The 21,599-nt window shown below is 37.7% G+C and overlaps 1 pseudogene; it reads right to left on the bottom strand.

Annotated features, from left to right (window-relative positions):
• Positions 1–1,071: 1,071 nt before the first annotated feature.
• LOC132522618 (inorganic pyrophosphatase 2, mitochondrial-like) lies at positions 1,072–2,448 on the bottom strand (annotated as a pseudogene).
• Positions 2,449–21,599: the final 19,151 nt, after the last annotated feature.

The following is a 21,599-nucleotide window of genomic DNA, read 5'->3' as shown; positions in this document are numbered from 1 at the left end:
AGCAGTCTTAATTATATTAATCATGTTGTATATTACATCCCTAGTATTTACTTATTTTATAACTAGAAGTTTGTATCTTTTGACCACTTTTATTCAATTCTGCCTCCTTCCACCTCCACCTTGGGTAACCACAAAATCTGATCTCCTTTTCTGAGTTTGTTTGTTTTTGAAGTATAATTGACCTGCAACAGTATGTTAGTTTCACATAGTGAAACATCGTGTTTCAGTATTTCTGTGTGTTACAAAATGATCACCACTATACTAGTTACTGTCACCAAACAAAGATATTACATTATTATTGACTATATTCTCTACACTGTACACATCCCCATGACTCATTTATTTTTGTAATTGGAATTTTGTACCTCTTAATCTCCCTCACCTATTTTGCTCATCCCCCACCCTCCTTCCCTCTGACAATCTATTCTCTGTATCTATGGCTCTGTTTCTGTTTTGTTATGTTTGTTCATTTGTTGTTTTTTTAGAATCCACACATAATAAAATCATACATTATGTCTTTTTGTCTTTCTCTGTGACTTATTTCACTTTGCACAATACACTCTGGGTCCATCCATGTTGTTGCAAATGGCAGAATTTCATTCTTTTTTTATGTCTGAGTAATATTCCATTGTATGTATATATATATATATATATATATATATATATATATATATATATATACACACACCACATCTTCAGTCATTCATGTGTTGATGGGCACTTGGGTTGCTTCGGTATCTTGCCTGTTATAAATAGTGCCGCTGTGAACATTGGTGTGTATGTATCCTTTCAAATTAGTGCTTTCATTTTTTCCAGATATATACCCAGGAGTGAGATTTCTGGATCATGTGGTAGTTCTGTTTCTAGTTTTTTGAGGAACCTCCATACTGTTTTCTATAGTGGCCTCACCAATTTACATTCCCACCAACAGTGCATGAGGTTTCCTTTTTCTTTCTTTTTTCACATCCTTGCAAACACTTGTCATTTGTTGTCTTTTTTTCTTCAAAAATTTCAATGTTTATTTACACATTGCATATGAAAAAGTTTGAAAAAAAAGTTTCAACAGGAAGTTAGCAAATTCTCATAGATCTGCCTGTTTCTAGCACTTGGGGGAGATGGGAGTCTTGTAGTTCTTAGAGACTGGAATCCTGATGGCAGAACTTCAAACGTTCTCATCACTTGCCAAGGAAGTGCCATACTTGATCTTCTTCATTACTTCCTTTATTCAGTGAAAATGACACCGATTCAACTAATGATCTAGCTTCCTCTTGAGAGCAGTGGAAAGGGCTATCACATACCTGCACGTTTGTCCAATTTATAGCCCCTCCATCACACTTCTCCATAAGCAATGCTTTGCAATATTCATGAGTAGATTTAATAACTTTAAGAGCAAAAGCCTTGTTCTTGAATTCTCCATTAAAAGCAAACTGGTTGGGCTTCCCTGGTGGCGCAGTGGTTGAGAGTCCGCCTGCCGATGCAGGGGACACGGGTTCGTGCCCCGGTCCGGGAGGATCCCACATGCCGCGGAGCGGCTGGGCCCGTGAGCCATGGCCGCTGAGCCTGCGCGTCCGGAGCCTGTGCTCTGCAACGGGAGAGGCCACGACAGTGAGAAGCCCGCATACCACAAAAAAAAAAAAAAAAAAAAAAAGCAAACTGGTTTTCCAGTTTTCCCTCTGGTATCTTATAAAATCTAAACCAATTAAGCATAACTTCTAAGTAACCAGGTTTATACTTCTTAACATCTTCAATATCATGAAACTTTGAGGCTTCAGGATCATTCACATTGATAGCAATTAATTTCCAATCTGTTTCATCCTGATCAATAAGAGCCAGAATTCCAGGGGTCTTCACATGAACAACATCTCCACGAGAAAGAACCTTTGAGCGTATCTCACAAGTAGCAATAGGATTATTATCTCCACAGCAGTCTGTGCTCTTATCTTTTCGATGGGGATCTTCCCAAGTCTGAGGGAGGGCACCATCATTCCATATATAACCCTTGTGAGGAAAGATATTTGCACATAGGGAAGCTTGCCATCCTTTACATCTTGTTTAATGGGATTCAATGACTCGTCTGTGGCAATCTCCATTTTAGCATTTGTCCACGGAGGTACTTCTACAACCGTATTAAACAAATTCTCATATTCATCATTTCGTGCTCTCTTTGTAGGAATGCCATTTTCCTCTTCAGAGGAATATCATGAAAGGGGAAATGTAGTGACCAGCTACATTCTTGAAAAAGAGGTGGTAACCGGGAGAGTGGGGCTGGCCGTGCTCCTCCGTGCGGTACAGGGCCATGGCGCAGCACGGCCGGGGCCCTGAGCTCGCTCCCTGTGGCAGGTGGGCGGCGGTGGCGGCGGCGGAGGTGGCAGTGGGAGCGCCAACGCGCCAGGCCCAGCTGGTCTGTTTGATAATAACTATTCTTACACGTGTGAGGTGATATCTCATTGTGGTTTTGATTTGTATTTCCCTGATGATTAGTGATGTTAAGCATCTTTTCATGTGCCTGTTGGCCATTTTCTTTGGAAAAATATCAGTTCAGTTCCTCTGCCCATTTTTAAATTGGATTGTTTGTTTTTTTGATATTAAGTTATATGAGTTCTTTGTATACTTTGATATTAACTCCTTATTGGATATATTGTTTGCAGATTTCTTCTCCCATTCAACCGGTGGCCTTTTTGTTTTGTTGGTAGTTTTCTTTGCTGTACTTTTTAGTTTGATGTAGTCCCATTTGTTTATTTGCTTTTGTTTCCTTTGCTTGTTTGTTTTTTAAGTCGAACCTTACCTTCTCACATTTTCCCCTATTTCTGTAAGTAGCAACATCCTTCTTTGAGTTTCTGAGGTCAAAAATTTTGCAGTTAGCTTTGACTTTTTTCTCACTCTCATACCCATAATTGGTCCATCATTAAATCTTTTATAGTATATTCAGAATCTGTCTAATGCTCTCTACCTGCTTCCTACTCAGGCATAGTGATTCAAGCTACTGTCATCTCTTGCCTAAATTCTTCTGGTAGCTTCCGAATTGTCTTCCTGCTTCCATGTTTGCCTTACCATCTATTCTCCACCTTGAAGCCAGACTGATATTTTAAAAACATACATTATATCATTTTACTTCTCTGCTCAAAACTTCCAGGAGCTTCTCTTTTTAACTCAGAAAAAAGCCCAATGGCCTCTGCATACCTTACATTTGATCTAAGATTTTTCTACTTCTTTGGCCTCATCTCCAACATTCTTTCCTTTTCTTCTTCTACTCTAGCCATACTACTGGCCTTCTTGCTGTTCTTTGAACATACTAAACATTTGCCTACCTCAGGGCCTTTGCAGTTATTATTCTCTCAGGCCGGAATGCTCTTTAATCTGATATTTTCTTGGCTTAAATCCTTCAGTTTTTTTCAGGTCTCTTGCTTAAATATCACCTTATCAGAAAAAGCTTTCCTGACTGCCCTAAGTAAAATTAACCTACCTCTCATGCTCCTTATCCCCCTTTCCTGTTTAATATTTTTCCATAGCACTTGTCACCATCCAACATATTTTTTATATAATTAACATTGTATTTTACATACAATCTATCTGAATAAATTATATATATTTAGTATAATGTATGTTGACTTATAGCCCCCACTAGACTGTAAAGTCCATGGAATCAGGGACTTTGATTTTTTTATTATGTGTCCTCAGTGTTTGTAACAGTTCTTAAAATGTAATTGGTGTTCCATTAATATTCGTGGGATAAGTAAATAAATAAATTTACCTTATTAGAGAAAGAATTTGCTTTGTTCAGATTCTAATAGTACCAGTCAAGTTAAGACATTTCCTGATGCTTTCTTCTCTCTTTGCCTAGTTCCATCCCTGATGGAGACAGAAGCAATTTTGTGTGTGGAGATGGGAGTTGGATGGGTTAAAGAATGCAAGGGAGGAAATAGAGAAAAAAGAAGACCATACCCTTCTCCTCCACTTTAAGTGTCCCAGCTTGAAACTACTACCAGTTGGCAGAGGGAAGAAGTTTTAACTTTAAATCAAGTTGGTGTTTTGATTAATAAACTGGACTAGACGTTATTATTACTGAGCTAGATTATTCTTGGCACTAAAAGTAACTTAAGAGTGTCTAAGAAAATTATGGGACCTTCCCTTACCCAAAATTTTCTTCAAAGGACAAGAGAAAAAAATGAATCTGCAGATTGATTATAAAAGACCTAGTATAAAGGGAATGAATGAAGTTGTTTGGGTTTTTTTTTTTGTCTGCATTCTATGGAGTTCTGCTTAATCAACATAATGGTTACCCTTCTATTGTGCTCTTTATCACAATGGTTAGTAATCTGTTGTTTACGTGTCTGTCTCACTTACTAGACTATGAGTATAAGAAGAGAGGGCCAGTGTTTTATTAAGCCTGTTTATCCAAGACCCACCATGGTGCCTGAAACATAGCAACCATTTGGTGTTTGTTGAATAACACCCTCCTCCCCCAGCCTCTCTTCTCACCTCAATTCAAGAGTTACCTGCATACCAAAATATGTTGAGTATCAAAAATGCAATATTTGGTGATATAAGAGGCTGATTGCTTAGATATTTAGAGATTATACTGTATTCCAAGGTTTAGATCTGCTTACCACAATGAAAATTTAATATCACTCCATTCTATACTCTAAGGGAAAACACTTTACTTCTGATGTATCACAGGGTTGCCTTTATTCTTCCTTTCTTGCTCAAGGTCTCAGCCACTTAATCTGTCTCCCCCGGCAGGGTATGAATGTGGCTTTTATGGAATCCAGTGTTTAGAATAAAAGCTGAAAATAATCCTCTTCTCTCCACATCTGGTATTGCTGTGATGCCTTTTAAAGGCAGAGCTTGAACCCTTATTATTTAAAAGTTTGAAAGTCAACATCTTCTGTATGCTTGTGGCAAATGCAAAAAAAATTGACGACTTTTTGAAAGACTGTGGAGAGAGCCTGTGTTTTAGTATAAAAACTACAGCATCATTGTCACTATGATCCAGAGGCGAAAAGTTATAAAACATTTCAGCACAAAGAGATGTCACATGAATTTAATAATTTTCATGTGGATAATCATTTTCCAAACAAACTGTAGCCATGACTTAATCCCTCCTAGAAAGACAGGAGTGTATCTTCAAACAAACTGCCTAAGCTGTTTGTTCACAGTTTGCTTTTTGATTCAGCAAGATGGATTATGAGGGGTAACAACCAGAGCTGTGACAGCTTTGGCTAAATCCCACCTGGCGTTCAGTTTGTTCGTTTCTCCTTTAAAAAGCTCTCCAAGTTCATAATTCTACAAAAGGCTCAATCAAAGTCATTGGAGGAGTGCCTTGGCTTAAGGGTCGTGGTAGTGGCGGGGTTGGGGGGTGGTGTTGGGGGAGGGGTTTAATATGCCAAGTAAATGATCCATTGTTATTGAAAAATTCTTCATTTGTTTTATTTACATAGTGAAAGCAACCCAAGTATGAATCCAGTTTGAAAAATGCAGTACTTTGGCTGACTGTGAAGTGAAGTAAAAACATTGAAGTCCTATCCCACTGCTTTTAGTGAGTCTTTCCTGGTCAGTGACAGCCCAGTGACCCTTCTTGGGGCACAGTGCGGCTGCCATTTTCCTGACCTCTAGACATTGTTTCTTCCATAGCACTCATCCATAATCATATTATATATATAATACACATGTGAAACCTCCTCCATCATATTTATTAGCCTATCTCCTTTCTACTATGGTTACTATCACCTTTATTCCCCTCACCCTGGCTAAAAGTGTCAGTAGGGAAGGAAAGAAAAATTTGGTAGTCTTTCATTGCATATGAGAGTTCCTGACAGAGGAGTTGCAAAATACAGGACTAAATGGCTACTAAGTATTTCTTTTTTCAGTTGTAGGATGCCATGTTAGTTATCTCACAGTTCTTTAGTTCCTTGGTTAGAGTAGGCAAGTTAGTGTTAATTGTTTATGGTCAGCAGCTGTCCACTTTGGGATATCAACATATTGGTCAATCTTCATTACTCATGAAGTGGGTAGCAGATAATTTGCCATTAATAATTAAAATGCTGACATTTAAGAATAAATTAGTTTAAAAATGGGAGCTAAATCAAAACCATCTGTATTTACAGTAAAATCAGTTTATCTTTACTTGCATTGAAGCGGCAAAAGAAAGCGTAGAGTTAGCATGAAGAATTGTTGACAATGTCTATGGGAGTACTACATTCCTGGGAGGACAAAATGTTAGGAAACACTGATCTTTGCTTCAAAGCCCTAGAAAGTAGAAGCAAGAGATGGCAAAATTAGATTGCCTTATACTCTTTCATTCCTTGTCATCATTCCTTGTCATCATTCCCTGTATGGACAGTAATTTTTTACCTGATGCTACCTTCCTAAAGTCATCTTTGAGACTTGGTTTCTAATGTATAACTACTTAGCATGCATTTGATCCCATATGCTAACAGGAAAGGAAAACTATAAATCCAATCTTGCTTTGAGATTGAACTATGGATTTCAATTACTATATCAAACCTTATACCTGAATTGTTGTTAAGCGCCAACATTATTTGCATCTAACTTCCTCTTCCTTTATCTGTATACCTATCATGGAAGTGCTAAGCAGGAATACAGGGGCACAGGGTTGTCAACCTATGGGAAAAGGAAGTAAATTTTAGAAATTTGGTGTTTGGTCCCTGGATCATTCAAGAGTGGCAGTCAGTTAAAATATTGATGTGCGCATATGGTGTCATCTCTTCAGATATCCTAGTAACAACCTATCTTTGAGACTCAGAGCTTGAAGTTTAAGAAAAGCATGAATTGAGAATATGGCATTATATTAGTCTTTTTCTCTCTTTCAGTCTTTGATAGGTGTTGAGGACAATAAACTTGAAGGTTTTTTTGTACTTTGATTTAACAGTTTATTGTATTGTTTTAATATTTTCTGTGGTTTCTGTGTTTTTCACGTTTTGCACCATTATTTCAGGTCTTCTGGACCTGAGATTCAAGTACAAGTTGTTGAAATTATTGCATTTTTAACAATATATTGGAATCTGGGATAATCTTATTTATTTTATTATTTTATGTTCAGGTATTTGTTGATGTCAGTTAAAAATTATGGCCTTTATATACATTAATTTATCTGCAACATATATAAATATACATATTGAAAGCATATTTATTTCTAGTATATATAAACACATATTTTTTAGTTTATACATATGTAACACTTATTTTCAGTGTATGTGTAATAGTCACAAATATTTTCCAGTGGCATTTTAAATGAAATTTTAATTTTTCATTGTTTTTCTTTTAAATTGATCAGTATAACTGATTAAGTAATCAGCTTTCATCTTTTTGTGTATGAAATGAATGTTTTCTGCTTTTACCTGGTAATATACTTTTAGGGTAGCTAAGGTTTGGGGATGCAGCAGGGAGTTCCCAGAATGAAAGTGTTAACTCCCTGAAGAAACAGAACTCTGAAGAAATGTAGTGACAATTGTTTGGCACTAGCGTAGCACAGGCAGGTTTTAACATGCAAATCCTGTTTTGTTGCTCTTGTTTTCCTGGTACCCAGAGAAAAACCAGATAATCATTGTCACTCCAACCACAACTGCTCAAAATGTGCTCTTATTCAATAAAGAAAATAAAGACACTTTTAAAGTTTGTTTTTGAGGGTCTGAGTTCTGTAGAAATACTCAGGCTGAAAACAGGGGGAGGAAAACAAATATTTGTTAAGTGATGTGCCTGTGTCTAACATTAAACTAAATGATATGTGATACAAAACAAAAATGCTAATATTTCTATAAACAAGGACCTACAGATAAGATAGATAAAGCACATGTAGGAGTCAGTTAATAAACATGGCATTATTTTCTACAGGGTTAACATTGTGCAGAATTTTGGGTCATGGACTCCTTGAAAATCTGTTAATACAATAATACATAGTTACATAAAATTTGTAGGCAATTTTACAGAGGAAGGGGGTCTAAGAACCCCTAGAATAGAAAACAGGACAGTAATTTTAGGTTGTTCTTTCTTCATTATTACTCAGAGAAATCCTAGATAAGGACATTACTACTCATATATTCTCTCACAGCACCATTTATCTCATCTTAGATGTTCATGGTTATAAATTAACATTTATTTGTGTGATTATTTGCCTAATGTCTGCATCCTTAACTTGACTGTAAGCTCCATGCTGGCAGAAATATCCTCAGTCACTGTTTCACTCCCTGTGATGAGCACAGTTCCTGATACATAGTAATCACACAAATATTGGTTGAAAGAATCAACAGCTGATTGTGGATCTGACATTAAATATACAAGTTAGAGAAGACAGCTAGAGTTACCTGTGCTGGAATTGTCAGGATGAGTTTGATGGAGGAGGCAGCACCAGTTCAACCCACATTTATTGAGCACTTATCATGGGTAGGGCCTTGGGCTCTGCATGGGATGGGGGAGATATCTAGAGCTTATTTTTGGAAGGTGGGAAGTTTTGATGGTCACAGAGGCAGGGAAGAGGCATCTTGGGTGAGGGGAAATAGCAGGCTTAAAAGTGGTGTGGAATAAGCACAGTGGATGAGAAAACTAGCATTGCTGGTGGATGTTGGGTAATTGTAGAAAACGTGGTGTGACAAGTTATGAACTGTTTTGACCAAGATGTTGCCTTAGGTTGCCTTGGGTCTCCATAAGCAGACCTTGTGATGAGGATTCATGTGCAAGTGATTTCTTAGAGAAGTACTCCCAGGAGAAATGAGTAAGGGCATGAAGGGAAGGGGAAGAAGCCAAATAAGTGTGTGTATTTTTAGGCAAAGTCCCAGTTTCAGCCTGACCCTGCCAGGGAGTTCTGAAGTGTAAATTACACCTCCGAATATGTCCAAATCCAGGCAAGGGAGCTAGGCTGTCACACTCCCACATTATTTGGGCATCAGCTGCTGGTTACCCCAGGGGATGTAAACTCCCAGGCCCTTCCTGTTTTCTTTGCAGGAGCAGGGACAAAGTAGCTCTAGTAGCTTCAGGGCAGTCATTGGAAGAGAGTAGTATGTGCTGATAATTATTAAAAGCATATCACCCCAAAGCCAAGGAATGGACTCACAGAAAGGTCAGTAGGATGGTAAAGCCTCTGGGGAGAGCACCTGCGGTGACTGCTACAGGAGTTCTAGCTTGACTTAGTGAGCAATAGAGATTCATCACAGTGGTTCCCAAATCTGGCTACACGTTAGAAACACCAGGGGAACTTTTTTTTTTTCTTTGCGGTACGCGGGCCTCTTACTGCTGTGGCCTCTCCCGTTGCGGAGTACAGGCTCCGGACGCGCAGGCTCAGCTGCCATGGCTCACGGGCCTAGCCGCTCCATGGCATGTGGGATCTTCCCGGACCGGGGCACGAACCCGTGTCCCCTGCATCGGCAGGCGGACTCTCAACCACTGCGCCACCAGGGAAGCCCAGAGGAACTTTAAAAGAAAAATTCATGACTTGCTCTGACTGAGATGAATTAAATCAGAACCTCTTCAGGTAGAACTTTGGCATCAGTGCTTTTTTAAAAAGCTCCTCCCTTGGAATCAAAGGATTGACTGGATTACAGGCTCCAAGGCAAGGATGTGGCAGGATGTAAGTATAAATAGTATTTTTAGGGAGATAAAGAGGCAGAATTTTATAGGCTGTGTTCAAGGGAGAAAAAACTGGAGGAGGTAGAGTTTTAACAAAAGGTGATGACATGGACTGCGATGGTGGCAGAGAAAATGGAGATTAAAGGAACAAACTTGAGAGAAATTTTAAGGAAAAAATCCAGGAGATTTAATAACTGATTGAATATAAGAGATGGAGGAGTCAAAGATGGCTTGAAGATTTCCAGGCTGGGAGTCTGGCTTTGAAGCAATGTTCTTTGAAGTACTATGATGCTCAGACTGTGTGGAAAATTATATTAGCATAACCCTTTGACATTTTCTGGAGAAGGGAAGGTGCTTATTATTAATAAGGAAGCGTGTCTTCCTTATTATTCTTTGGTCACAACTTAGACATTCTACTAACTCTTTTAGGCTAAAAGTGATTGTTTAGATCATATGATCCATAATATAATGAAAGTAAATATATCTTATGTGGCCTGAGAAATTTGTTCCCATGGAACTTGGAGCTTGGGTGTTCAGAAATGGTGTTCATAATTCTGTCATATTCTGCTAGTGTCAATATTCCAGTTGACAGGATTGGCACTGGTTACTTCTGCTATTAATACTGCTAAATATACAAGTTTATAGCCATCTATCTTTTCTTATATCTTAGTCATAAATTGTAACCCTTGATATAACATATAATTAGATATATCTTTAGCATTTTATGCTTTTTATAATGTGATAAGGTCTTTCTTATGTTTGTGGAGTAATAGAAACAACTTTTCTCTCTTGATACAATAATTATGTAAGCAATTGAAGTTTACATATTTTGCCTTAATTGTATAATATTTCTTTATATATACAAAGCAAAATATGGTTATATAACTACTAGTGCCACTCATTTTGTAATACTTTCTCAACATATAACATGAAGAATCCAGTAAAGACGGTAAAAAAAGGGACTATTATCCCCACTTTATAGATGTTAAAGTTAAGGCCAATAGGAGTAAAGTGACTTGCCCATGGTTGCTTAGTACGTAAAGTGGTGGGAAAGAAGCATGAAATCAGGCCTTTTGTTCTCGATTCAAATGTCTTTCCCTTATGCATTGCTCTCTTATTCTAAAGCATTAAAAAGTGATTCTTCTGAGTTCTGCTTTTCCTAGGTTGTGATCATTCATATTTGGATATCTCACTTACTACATATGAGCTGTGGCTTTTAATTTCGGGAAGCAACAGTGGCAACAACAGTATCAATTTTGTTTTTTTTTTTGTTTTTTTTTTTTTGCGGTACGCGGGCCACTCACTGTTGTGGCCTCTCCTGTTTCAGAGAACAGCCTCCGGACGTGCAGGCTCAGCTGCCATGGCTCACGGGCCTAGCCGCTCCATGGCATGTGGGATCTTCCCGGACCGGGGCATGAACCTGTGTCCCCTGCATCAGCAGGCGGACTCTCAACCACTGCGCCACCAGGGAAGCCCACAACAGTATCAATTTGATATTATCTGTTAAATGACAGACATTGTGCTTGGAATTCTACAAACCTTTTCTCTAACCCTCGTAATAACATTATATAGTAGGTAAGTAATAACCTCATTTTGCAAATAAGAAAACTGAGACTTAGAATGACGTTTTTCTATAATAAAAACGGTTATATCATATTTTAGATTCCACATATAAGTGGTATCACATGATATTTGTCTTTCTCTGTTTGACTTACTTTACTTTGTATGATAATCTCTGGGTCCTACCATGTTGCTGCAGATGGCATTATTTCATTCTTATTTTGTGGCTAAGTAGTATTCTATTATATATATATATATATATATATATATATATATATATATACACACACACACACACCTTCTTTATGCATTCATCTGTTTATGGACACTTAGGTTGCTTCCACGTCTTGGCTATTGTAAATAGTGGTGCTATGAATATTGGGGTGCATGTATCTTTTCAAATTAGAGTTTTCTCTGTATATATGCCCAAGAGTGGAATTGTTGGATCATATGGTAACTCTGTTTTAATTTACAAAACAGAAACAGACTCACAGACATAGAAAATAAGCTTATGGTTACCAAAGGGGAAAGGGAGAGAGGGATAAATTAGGAGTTTGGGATTAGCAGATACAAACTACTGTATATAAAGTAGATAAACAACAAGGTCCTACAGTATAGCATAATGAACTATATTCAATATCTTGTAATAACTATAATGGGAAAGAATATGAAAAAGAATATGTATATGTATAACTGAATCAGTTTGCTCTACACTAGAAACTAACACAACATTGTAAATTAACTATACTTCAATTTAAAAATATGATGAAACAAAAATAATAGCTGTACTTACTAGGCATTACAGTTCATAGGAAAGAAGAAAAGAAAAAAATGTATTATAATTTTAAAGTTTGTACTACAGACAAATATTTATTGAAATCATACTCTTCAAGTAATTTTCTTATATTCATTCTTAATGTTTTACTTAGAAAGATTTCTATTTGATTAGTTTATACTCATAGGTTTTTAGAATCATTTCTTCATATCTCCCCTAAGTTTCCTATTAGTTTTTTTTTTTTTTTTTTTTTGTGCGGTACGTGGGCCTCTCACTGCTGTGGCCTCTCCCGTCGCTCTGGACGCACAGGCCCAGCGGCCATGGCTCACGGGCCCAGCCGCTCCGCGGCATGTGGGATCTTCCCGGACCGGGACACGAACCCGTGTCCCCTGCATCGGCAGGCGGACTCTCAACCACTGCGCCACCAGGGAAGCCCCCTATTAGTTTTTAAAGTCTGAATATTTTTAGATAATGAAGTAATGTTTGTTGCTAGTTGTAGCGGACATCTGTGGCTAAAGGTTATGTCTGTTTAACATATGTATTGTCCTAGCTTTATTCTTACGGTTCCTTCTGGGAACTTCCTCTCTAGCATGCTTTACTCCTGCTACTGGGATATAAGTAGATCTAGTTTGGCCTATCAGATTATTTCATTCACTAAGCATTAGTGATCAATTCTTTTAGGGATGGGCAAGTATGACTGTGTAATAAAGAATTTGGCCTCAGCTCAAAGACACATCTGGCCTTTGTCTCCTGTTTCTAGGAGGCAACCTCTAAACCCTTGTAATTTCCTGCAAGGAGTGTCTCTATTAGTCATGGTGGGCTCCTTAGACCACGTGATGTCAGACTGACTTCTGGGAAGTATGTGGGCTGGAGATTGAGCTAAACCATGCAGGTAATTATTCAGTCAATCATGGCTACATATTAAACCCCCATAAAAACTCTGGACGTGGAAGTTCGGGTGAGTCTCCTTAGCTGGGAGACTTAGCTCCTTAGCTCCTTAGCTCTTAGAGTATTGTCATATATGGGTACTGGAAGAGTAATGCATCTCTGAGGATGGTGAAAGCTTTGCATCTGGAACCCTTCCAGATTTTGCCCTATGCATGTTTTCCTTTGGTTGATTCTAACTTGTATCCTTTTGCTATAATAAAACTGTAATGATAAGTCTAATGTTTTCCCGAGTCCTATGAGTTGTTCTAGTGAACCATCAAACCTGTGGGTGGTCATGAGAACTCCCCTGAATTTTTAGCTAGCTGGTCTGAAGTAAGGGTGTCCTTTTGGGAACACTGAACTTGTGCCTGGTGTCTGAAATGAGAGCAGTCTTGAGACTGTTCCCTCTGATTTTTCACTTGGTGTCAGAAGTCTTGGGCATACTTGGCAGTCTGGAGGACTGTGCCCTTAACTTGAGTCTGACCAACTTTGGGTGATGGTCAGGCAGAGCATTGCATAGGATTGATACATAGACAGATAGGGAAGTTCTGTTTGTGGAAATGTTAAGCTAGGGATGTTAAGGAAAGATGTAGTTGTCTTGCTGGTAGTCATGTTGTCTACCATGTGGTGATAGCCTGCATGCAGAATGTAGCTAGGTAGAGTAAAAGAACCATGAAATGGAGAAAGAAAGCTCTGATAATGTTGTTTGAGCCCACTGATTTCACTGTGCCAGACACCATATGTATCTGTGACTTCCTGGTTCAGTAAATCATTAAATTTCCTTTTCGATTAAACTAGTTTGAACTGGCCTTCACCACTGCAGTCTTAGAGTTTGCCAAACACTTGTTCTTGGGACCCAATGCTTTTCCTAGAGGATCACAAACCTCCACATGTATTGCTGAATGAAATTTTGATCAAGAATTTCCTTATTTTCATGAAACCCTGATAATCACTTAGAACTTCATTTCAAATGTACTTTAAACTTTTTTTTTATTAAGGAAGAAAGCTTATCTTTGTTAAAACACTTCATTAATGAGTGACCAAGTTTATCCCCTTGAATCATATTATCTAACTGTATTTTTTGGTATGGAAATTGAGAATAAGGGGGAAATGTAGAGTCAAAAAGATTCTGGAAATACTTATACTTTAAAAATTTTCTTTGTTGAGCATATAACTAATAAAAGGAAATAACTAATAAAAATTTGATGTTTGCGTGCACCAACTTGGGTTTGGGAGCAAATTCTTTTGGATTAAAATTATATGATGTGTAAATTTCCATATACGGAAATTAGCCTGTCTACAAATCTGTATAGCATTTATTCAAGGACAGATTATATATACATATATATATTTAAAATAATTATTGAATTTTTCCTATTAGAAATCAATAAATACTGATTTTAGAAAAGGGAAAAAATGTTCATTCATTCAAGATATGTCTTTAGCACCTATAATATATGAGACATTCTCAAAAGATTGCAATGAACAAGACAAATGTATTTTTGCTCTCATGCAGATTAAATTTTGTGGTATAAAAGAAAATAGAATTATCCATAATCCTACTCTCTAAAAGAACAAGGTTAATATTTTAGTGTATTTCCAACATACGTGCTTTAGTGGGGTGTGTATGTGTGTGTGTAGTGCAATTGAAATAATATTCTGCATACAGTTTTGGATTCTGCTTTTTCCTTTAGCTTTTTATTTTTAATCTTACCTTTAGCTATTTAACATTCTTCAAAACCAATAGTTTTAATGGCTATTAATATTGTAAGTCATATTTATTTGCCTTTAAAAAAATCTTTTTTTTTTAAATTACCACACTGTGATGAGTAGTTTTGTCCACATACATTTGTCTAAACCATGCCTATTTCATCAAGATACATTCTTGAAATGAAATGAATGGCTAAAAAGACAGGAATATTTTAAAGTTTCAATTTCATAAATCTGAGTTTTTCCCTAGAAAGGGTGTATTATGTTAGATTCCTGCCAAAGAAGAGTTAGAAAATGCTTATCTCATTTCACTTTTGCCATAATTAAATATTGATGTACATTTCTTGCTAGCATTGTTTTACACTTTTGTTTTTGTTAAAGGATGCTATTCTGCAGTATAAGTTCTAGCTAGTTATTTCAGGCATATGGGAAATCAGTTATTTTCTTCTTTTTAAATAAATTTATTTTATTTATTAATTTTTGGCTGTGTTGGGTCTTCATTGCTGTGCACAGGCTTTCTCTAGTTACAGCGAGTGGGGGCTACTCTTCGTTGTGATGTGTGGGCTTCTCATTGCGGTGGCTTTTCTTGTTGGAGAGCACGGGCTCTAGGTGTGCAGGCTTCAGTAGTTGTGGCACAAGAGCTCAGTAGTTGTGGCTTGTGGGCTCTAGAGCGCAGGATCAGTAGTTGTGCCACACGGGCTTAGCTGCTCTGCAGCATGTGGGATCTTCCTGGACCAGGGCTCGAACCTGTGTCCCCTGCATTGGCAGGCAGATTCTTAACCACTGCACCACCAGGGAAGCCCCTAATATTTTCTTTTGCAGTGCCCATTCTCCAGCAGTGGTCTTGGTATTGGAGCAACAGTCAAACTCACAAAACACAATAGGCTTCACCCAGCTTTAAGTCAATTTAGCATTAGGAAAAGATACAGATGGACAAGAGAACAGCATGCACAACAACAGCATAGAAGAGAGTTTATGATTTTCAGGCAAAGATTCCAGTGTTCCAGTTACTTCACACTTGATACATGCATGGTGTTAAGAGATGGGGCTATGTGATAGACCATCTCAATTTTTTTTTTTTTTGCGGTACGCGGGCCTCTCACTGTTGTGGCCTCTTCCGTTGCGGAGCACAGGCTCCGGATGCACAGGCTCAGCGGCCATGGCTCACGGGCCTAGCCACTCCGCGGCATTTGGGATCTTCCCGGACCGGGGCACGAACCCATGTCCCCTGCATCGGCAGGCCCACTCTCAACCACTTCGCCACCAGGGAAGCCCATCATCTCAACTTTTATATAGCTTATCAAGTAACCTCTTTAGGGATACAGGATTAGAGTCCATTCTCCAGGGCTGCTACATCTTATCAATATAGATTCCTCACTTTAATTTCAACAACGAGGTACAAGTGCTTGGTTTGTACAAATTCTTATCTAGAGATTATTATTTATTTTGCAATCATTGTAGATCTACTCCTCACAATTCCTTGAGCTAACAGTAGCCATCCATGAGGATAGAGGAAAGGAGCCAGCTGTTAACTCTTCCCTTTGATCCTGTATCTAGAATTTTTATTAAACATTCTTTGTAATTCTAAGACTTTTAGAGTTTATTATCTTGTATGTGTGTGTGTGTGTGTTGCAGGCAAATAGTTATTTCATGTACAGTTTATGAAAAAGGGTGTATATGTTAAGGCTGTGGTCTCTGAAAGCAGTCTGCCTGGAGCAAATCCCAACTTCTGCCTTTACTTAAGTTACTTGAATTCCCCTTGCTTTACCTGTAAAATGAAGATAATAATAGCATTTACATCATAGAATTCCTTTATGGATTAAGTGAGATAATGTATGTAAGGCAGTTAATTCCTGGTACCTAATAACTGTATTCGGTACTATTTTACATTCTTGCTCAATAGTTGTAGCTCTTATTTCTACTTAATGTCTCAATGCCAGGTTAGTTTCCATAACAATTTAAAATAGTGATCTTTGATAATAAGCATACTTGCTCCTAATTTTTGTAGAGAACTCTTTAGCGCTCATTGTTAAATAAGTTCATTGTTAAGTTTAAAACATTTTTATTATTATACCTTTTAACGATGTAAAGTAAATATATTTGTTAGATTGTTTTTGGCTGCAGGTAAAAGAAACATCAACATACTGACTAAACTATGTCACCATAAACACAAAACACTGCTTTCCTATAAATACTGTTCACTCCATACTTAGATACGTTTCCTTCATGGTCTAATGATGGATTCCAGTAATAACACCATACATATTCACATTGAGTAAATGAGAGAAGTCAACTTCTTGTGATTCTCTTAAGAAATTTACTTTCCTAGTAAATTTAAGTTTAGTTATCTCTGAACTAATCATTGACTAGCAGGAAGAGATTGGCCTAAATTAATCAAGATCTAAATTATTCAAGCAAGTTAGATGGTTACTTCCATGTCTTGACTGTTGTAAACAGTGCTGCAATGAACATTGGAAACAATCTAAATATCCATCAATAGATGAATGGGTAAAGAAGATGTGGTACATATATACAATGGAATATTACTTAGTCATTAAAAAGAATGAAATAATGCCATTTGCAGCAACGTGGATGGATCTGGAGATTATCATACTAAGTGAAGTAAGTCGGACAGAGAAAGACAAATATGTAATATTGCTTATATGCAGAATCTAAAAAAAATGATACAAATGAACTTATTTACAAAACAGAAACAGACTCACAGACTTAGAGAATGAACTTATGGTTGCTAGGGGGGAAGGGTGTGGGGAGGGATAGATTGGGAGTTTGAGATTGACATGCATACACTGCTATATTGAAAATAGATAACCAACAAGGACCTACTGTATAGCACAGGGAACTCTGCTCAATATTCTGTAATAACCTAAATGCAAAAAGAATTTGAAAAAGGATAGATACCTGTGTATGTAAAAAACAAAACAAAACAAAACATAGCTGCCTTTGGTGATTGAGGATTGTGCCATGACAGCAGCTACTCTTGTTATGAATGTTAATATTAACCAGTAAAAAACTTATAAGTAAAACTGGGAATGGGACCTCAGTGATGAGAAGAATATAAATGTCTTAGTCTTCACCTAGCTTCATAAGCTTTAGATACACATAAATGAGGATGTTTTCCTTCTTTAAACAAATATTTACTCAGCACTGCTATGTACTAGGCACTAGACTAGGCATTGAGGATAAAAAGAATAAGACTGATTATTTTCCTGCCGTCACATAACTTGAAATTCCTCTGGAAAGACAGATGATTACACAAATAGAGTGTGATATGGCTCTAATTTTTTTGGGGATACCAGGGAATGTTTCTCAGAGGAAATTCCTTGTGAACTTATGTCTGAAAGATAAATAAGACTTGACTGATAAAGTCTGAGGGGAGAGGGAGAAGGAACGAGGGCAGGGGAATAGGATGTATCAAGATCCAAAAGTAAGAGACAGCCCGGAGCCTTAAAGGCACTGGAAAGAGTTTGGTATGACAGTAGGACAGAGTTGTGTGGGGAGGGGCTGGAGGTGAAGAGTCTTGGAAGCCTTGTTAAGTTCTGACTTTGTCTTAAGAATCCTGGGAAAATTTACAACAGGTTTGAGCTGGGGAATGGCACAAATTGGGGAATTGGCATTTACAGAAGATTGTGGGGATTAAGAATGGATCCAAATTGGAGGCATTTTTAGTGGTCTAGGTGAGTGATAGTGATGGCATGGTGGCAGTCATGTTGGAGAGATGAACAGAATTGAAACATAATTCTTTTATTTACCATTAACCTGGTGCTTGATTAAGCAGTGAGAGAGAAGTCACAGATGGCCCCCATGTTTCTGACTTGGGTAACAGTGCTACCATTCAGCGACGTAGAAACACTGGAGTACACAGCATTGAGAAGATGATGGATTTAATTTCTGAAATGTTGAGTTCAATGTTCTTAGATGCCTCTAAGCAGAGCTTTCCATTCAGAAGTTGGCTATGGGGCTCCGGTTGTATATCTATATACATATATATATTAAGCAGCTTTATTGAGATATAATTCATTTAAGATATAATCCACCCATTATGTGTGCATTTTCTTTATCCATTCATCCATCTATGGACACTTAGGTTGTTTCCCTGTCTTGGCTGTTGTAAATAATGCTTCAGTGAACATGGTGATGTAAATATCTTTTTGAGTTAGTGTTGTCATTTTCTTCAGATGAGTGCCCAGAAGTGGGATTGCTGGATCATATGGTAGTTTTATTTAAAATTTTTTGAGGAACCTTCATACTGTTTTCCATAGTGACTGCACTAATTTACATTCCTATCAACAGTGCATAAGGCTCCCCTTTTCTCCACATCTTTGCCAACACTTGTTATATCTTGCCGTTTTTTAAAATTGAGGTATAGTTGACATATAATATTCTATTCATTTCAGGTGTACAGCAGAGTGATTCAGAATTTTTATAGATTATACTCCATTTAAAGTTATTATAAAATATTGGCTATATTTCCTGTGCTGTACAATATATCCTTGTAGCTTATTTATTTTATACACAGTATTGTTTGTACCTCTTAACCCCTACCCCTATCTTGCCCCCCCCCACCTCTCTCTCCCCACTGGTAACCACTAGTTTGTTCTCTATATCTGTGAGTCTGTTTCTTTTTTGTTTTATTCACTAGCTTGTTGGATATTTTAGATTCCACATATAAGTGATATATACAATATTTGTCTTTCTTTCTGACGTATTTCATTAATCATAATACTACCCAGGACCATCCATGTTGTTGCAAATGGCAAAATTTTATTCTTTTATTTTTTTATGACCAACTAGTATGCCATTGCATGTATATATCATGTTTCTTTATACATTTATCTGTTGGTGAACATTAGGTTGCTTTCATATCTTGGCTATTATAAATAATGTTTCTCTGAACATTGGGGTGTATGTGTCTTTTTGAATTAGTGTTTTTTGTTTTGTTCGGATATATACCCAGGAGTGGAATTGCTGGATCACTTGGTAGCTCCAGTTTTAGTTTTTTGAGGAATCGCCATACTGTTCTCCACAGTGGCTGCACCAATTTACATTCCCACCAACAGTGTGCAAGGGCTCCCTTTTCTCCACCCCCTTGCCAACATTTGTTATTTGTATGTGGTATTTTGAGTCACAGCCATTGTGACAGGTGTGAGGTGATATGTCATTTGCATTTCTCTGATAATTAGTGATGTTGAGCATCTTTTCATGTGCCTGTTGGCCATCTGTATGTCTTCTTTAGAAAAATGTCTGTTGAAGTCTTCTGCCTATTTTTCAATCTTATTGTTCGGTTTTTTCATATTGAGTTGTATGAGCTGTTTATATATGTTGGATATTAATCACTTTTGGTCATATCATTTGGAAATATTGAATTTTTTCTCCCATTCATGAGGTTGCCTTTTCTTTTTGGCAGTGGTTTCCTTTGTTGTGCAAGAGCTTTTACATTTAATTAGGCCCCATTTTTAAATTTATGGTTTTTAAAACAATTTATTTTATTGAGGTATAGTTAATTTACAATGTTGTGTTAATTTCTGCTGTACAACAAAGTGATTCAGTTACACACACACACACACACACACACACACACACACACACACACCCTTTTTCATAGTCTTTTCCATTACGGTTTATAACAGGATGTTGAATGTAGTTCCCTCTACTATACAGTAGGACCTTGTTGTTTATCCGTTCTCTATAGAATAGTTTGCATCTGCTAATCCCAAACTCCCAATCCATCCCTCCCTCATCCCCCTCCCCCTTGGAGACCACTCACTTGTTTGTGAGTCTGTTTCTGTTTCACAGATAAGTTCATTTGTGTCACATTTTAGATTCCACATATAAGTGATATCATATGGTATTATGCTTTTGTTTTCTTTGCCTTAGGAGATAGATCCAAAAAACATTGTTATGATTTATATCAAAGTGTGTTCTGTGTTTTCTTCTGGGATTTTTATGGTTTTCAGTCTTACATTTAGGTCTTTAATCCATTTTAAGTTTATTTTTGTATAATGTGTGAGAAATGTTCTAATTTCATTCTTTTCCATGTAGCTGTCCAGTTTTCCCAGTGCCGCTTATTGAAGAGACTGTATTTTCTCCATTGTATATCCTTACCTCTTTTCTTGTAGATTGACTGTAAGTGCGCTGGTTTATTTCTTGGCTCTCTATTCTGTCCCATTGCTCTGTGAGTTTGTTTTTGTGCCAGTACCATGCTGTTTTGATTACTGTAGCTTTGCAGTATAGTCTGAAGTCAGGGACTGTGATACCTTCAGCTCTGTACTTCATCCTCAAGATAGTTTTGGTTATTTGGGGTCTTTTGTATTTCCATACAAAATTTCAAATTATTTGTTGTAGTTCTGTGAAAAATGCCATTGGTATTTTGATAGAGGTTATATTGAATCTGTAGATTGCCTTGGGTCATTTTAACAGTATTAATTCTTTTATCCATGAATGTGTTATATCTTTCCATTTGTTTGTGTCTTCTTCAATTTCTTTCATTATTTTCTTTTAGTTTTCATAGTACAGGTGTTTCACTTCCTTAGTTAGATTTATTCTTAGGTATTTTATTCTTTTTGACATGATTGTAAATGGGCCCAGGGGTCCCAGACCTGGTGTTGGACTGTTGGTGAGTGGGGCTGGTTTCATGACGCAGCTGGCTGCAGGGTCTGGCTTGTACTGATGCTTGTGCTGGCCTGCTGGTGAGTGGGGCTGAATCCCAGCATGGATGGCTGAGGGACACAAAGTATCTCAGAGCTGGTGTTGGCCTTCAGGTGGGTGAGATCAGGGCCAGGTTGTCCTGAGGCTGGTGCCTCCCTACTGGTGGGTGAGGCTGTTCCCGAGGCTAGAGTCACCTCACTGGTGAGCAGGGCTGAGGACCAGGGTGTCTTAGGATTGGTGTCTGACCACTGGTGGGTGGACCTGGGTCCTGAGATCTCTGGATGCAGGGCCCTGAGTGTCCTGGGTCTAGTGTCTGCACAATGGTGTATGGGGCCAAGTCCTGAGCCCTCTGGTGGACAGGGCTGTGTCCAGGTGTGGCTGT

This window comes from Lagenorhynchus albirostris, chromosome 7 (genome assembly GCF_949774975.1).
Source record: "Lagenorhynchus albirostris chromosome 7, mLagAlb1.1, whole genome shotgun sequence".
NCBI classification, from domain to species: Eukaryota; Metazoa; Chordata; class Mammalia; order Artiodactyla; family Delphinidae; genus Lagenorhynchus; species Lagenorhynchus albirostris.
The sequence above is the reverse complement of the archived record's forward strand: the minus strand, read 5'-3'. Positions and strand labels throughout refer to the sequence as shown.